Consider the following 3,020-nt stretch of genomic DNA (forward strand, 5'->3'; position numbering starts at 1 on the left):
CATCCACTGCTTGGCTTCCATGATCTGGTAAGAAAATCCTCATTTGGAGCCACCCGCTTCATGCAGCTTCTCCACAACAGTGCTTTCCTTTAGTTGGCGAGAGGGAGAGTAGATTCTCTTTCTCTGTCTCTCTCTCTCTTTCTCCACGCCCCCTTTCTCAATCACACACCGTTGCCTCACTACTGTGCAGCACTGCCGAGCTGTTCCACTCAATGCACGTGCAGCGAAAGTGTGTGTGCATGTCAGCAGGAGGATTTTTTTTGTATATGTGTTTGTGTGCAGTCCTGTCTAGCTGTTGTAGTTCATGGCTAAAAGGAGGGAGTATAGACAGAAAGAGAGTGAAATCTCAGAGACATAGAGTTTCAGAGTGTGTGTTTTTGTGCATGTGTGAGGAGGAAGGGGCTTGAGCGTCAAATGTCTTATAGTGGAGGCTCTGGGGAGATTTTAGAGCAAGGTGCAAAAGGGCAGTAGTGAACAGGAGTTAAGACTGCAGATACAACGCAGGTACCTCTAGTAGTATTTTAATTTCATTTGTCCTGGTTCTGACACTCATTTACCCATAGGTAAAGTTAATTTGTCAGTTGCCACTTTAAAGGAGCACACCACCAATTTATCATTGCACCCCTGAAACATTATTGAGCTTGGGGCAGGAAAAACAAACAAACAAATAGAAATGCTGCATTCTGCAGCAGAACCAGACAGGTCTTCTCTCCTATTCCACACATTCTCCTTCCTTGTCAAAGCCTGGTGCCTCAATTACCCACAATGCAATTCCACCACTGACAGTTCAATGAGAGTTTCAGGAGTGTTATGCAAGTAACAGCTATTGTGGAGGGGTACAGAGATGCTCATTTCTCTCTAACTTGAAACAACTTGTTTTTTTCTAATCTATTCAACAGATAGAATTTCAGTTGATACAAAACATAAAGCAGCACAATACCAAACAAAACAAATCTGGACACACACAGTAGTTCTTCCAAGTATGATAAATGAAACCAAAATAATAATAATAAGGAAAAAAGATGGAACGGGGACATATAATATAAATAAAATACCACATAATTACGACATAAAAATGGCAGCACATTTCCATTATAAAAAAGTAGAACATTTAAAACAGCTTTAACCAAAAAGCGTTTCCTTTGTTCTTCTGATGAAAGTTCCAAAAGGGGCAACATCCGTCATTAAGTTGAACCAACACTCGCATTGTCTGACTTTTCAACTGACAGAAAACAACGATCACTATCTTCACACAGCTCTTTCTGGAGCCACACTTTATTTTTTCACATATGCAGTACTACTCCCCAAAAACCTGTTATCAAACTAAATGCATAAAGTTGATGGAGTTCTTCTTTAATTTCTTCTTTGTTACAATCCCTCCACTGTAGCTCAGCAAGGAAACACTGTCCAGAGAAAACACAGAAAGGGAATTTTTTTCATCAAGCTAGAAAAGGGTCACATCAAAGCCGGTGAAAGTAATTACAGGGGCCAAAAACTGTGTTGTTTTATGATAGATCTGAAAAAATGTAAACCAATTTTTAAAGTAGTAACAAGCGTATCATAAATATTCTTTATCTTCTGTTCTGTCAAGCCACAGTATATGATGTTTACACTGAGTGTAATATACAAACCCCAGACTCCATGTTCTTTTTTGACTACACCATTGAATCACAGAAATATTTTATGTCTTGTGCATCACTTTATACACATTTCCCAAAAAATCTGCCTCACTTACTGGGTCTCTGGAAACTTTGGCTTTCCTCTAGAGTTCAAAATAAAGTTCTCATGGAATGAACAATGCTTGGATACACAGCATAAGTTTGTATTAGGATTCCCCCCCCCCAAAAAAAATATCAACCGCCACATGTCTAAATGTCCCAGTTACTCCGAATAATCCACAGCCCTCACTGTGTACAGTTTTCTTTGGAAATGCATTCTACTAAAGAAATAGTCCCAGTGAAAACTGTTGACTGTGAGGTCTGTGGCTTATTAAGAGTAATGCGAGCACTGTTTCTGGGAAGAGCTGCTACTGTTGAAAGTTTAAATGTGATTTTTAATGCTGTGACAACCACAAATGAAATTTCATTCACCTCCACATTGTTTTGGCGGAAGCATGATTCTTATTGACAGATACTATATCTTTTTCTACATGAAATCTTGAACTATCTTCATGGCTAGCTACCATTAGATGGGAGCAGAAAATGTGTTTTTGATAATTTGGGTGCAGTGATCCTTAAAATGAAAGAAATTAATCTTTTTTTAAAAAAGCACACAGTTTTCACAAACCCACATCGCGCCCCATCAGAAAGGCACATGAACACACACAAACCCTCTGGTCATACTGACTCATACATGTGGTTACAAAGAGCTGTTGCCACTGTTGACCGCTGCAGAGGTAAAGAGGGGTTTCAGAGTGCCTGCCAAACGAGAGCTGGCAGCACATTTGTGACGGGTGGGCTGACCAGAGCCCTGGCACACAGTCAGGGGTGCGTACACTCCCAACACCACTGCACACACAGCCAGCGGCCAGTGCAAAGGCTGAGTAATTTAACCACCAATACAGTGTTTTATATGGAAGACTTTTAATGCATCCTCCTCCTTATATTAACATTTTTTTGCCAGTTGTAAGTTTACCTAAATCTGGTCTTCCTGAGCCATATGTTCAAAGCACTAACCCAAAGGTTAAACACTTTAAAGCACAATGATAGTTCTGTTTTTATTTTTAATCTGGGTCTTATTTTTTATATTATATATATTGCTATTTTTAAAAATCACACCACACCCACCAAGGTAACTGCTGAGCAGCATCTCCAAGGATCGAGAAACATAACAGTTAGACAATATGAGAAGTTTAAAAAGTAGTACTTTGGGTAGTCAAACCTACTACAACTTCACCCACTGTCAAGGTGCACAAATGCAGGGCAACAAACTGGAAAGCAAAAAGTCTGGCAACACTTGTAGTTGTCCGAGCAACTTTAATGCAAAGATAAAAGACCAACGCATTCCAGCATAAAGCCTTT

Source organism: Monopterus albus, unplaced genomic scaffold (assembly GCF_001952655.1).
Source record: "Monopterus albus unplaced genomic scaffold, M_albus_1.0 scaffold1.1, whole genome shotgun sequence".
In the NCBI taxonomy this organism is placed as follows: Eukaryota; Metazoa; Chordata; class Actinopteri; order Synbranchiformes; family Synbranchidae; genus Monopterus; species Monopterus albus.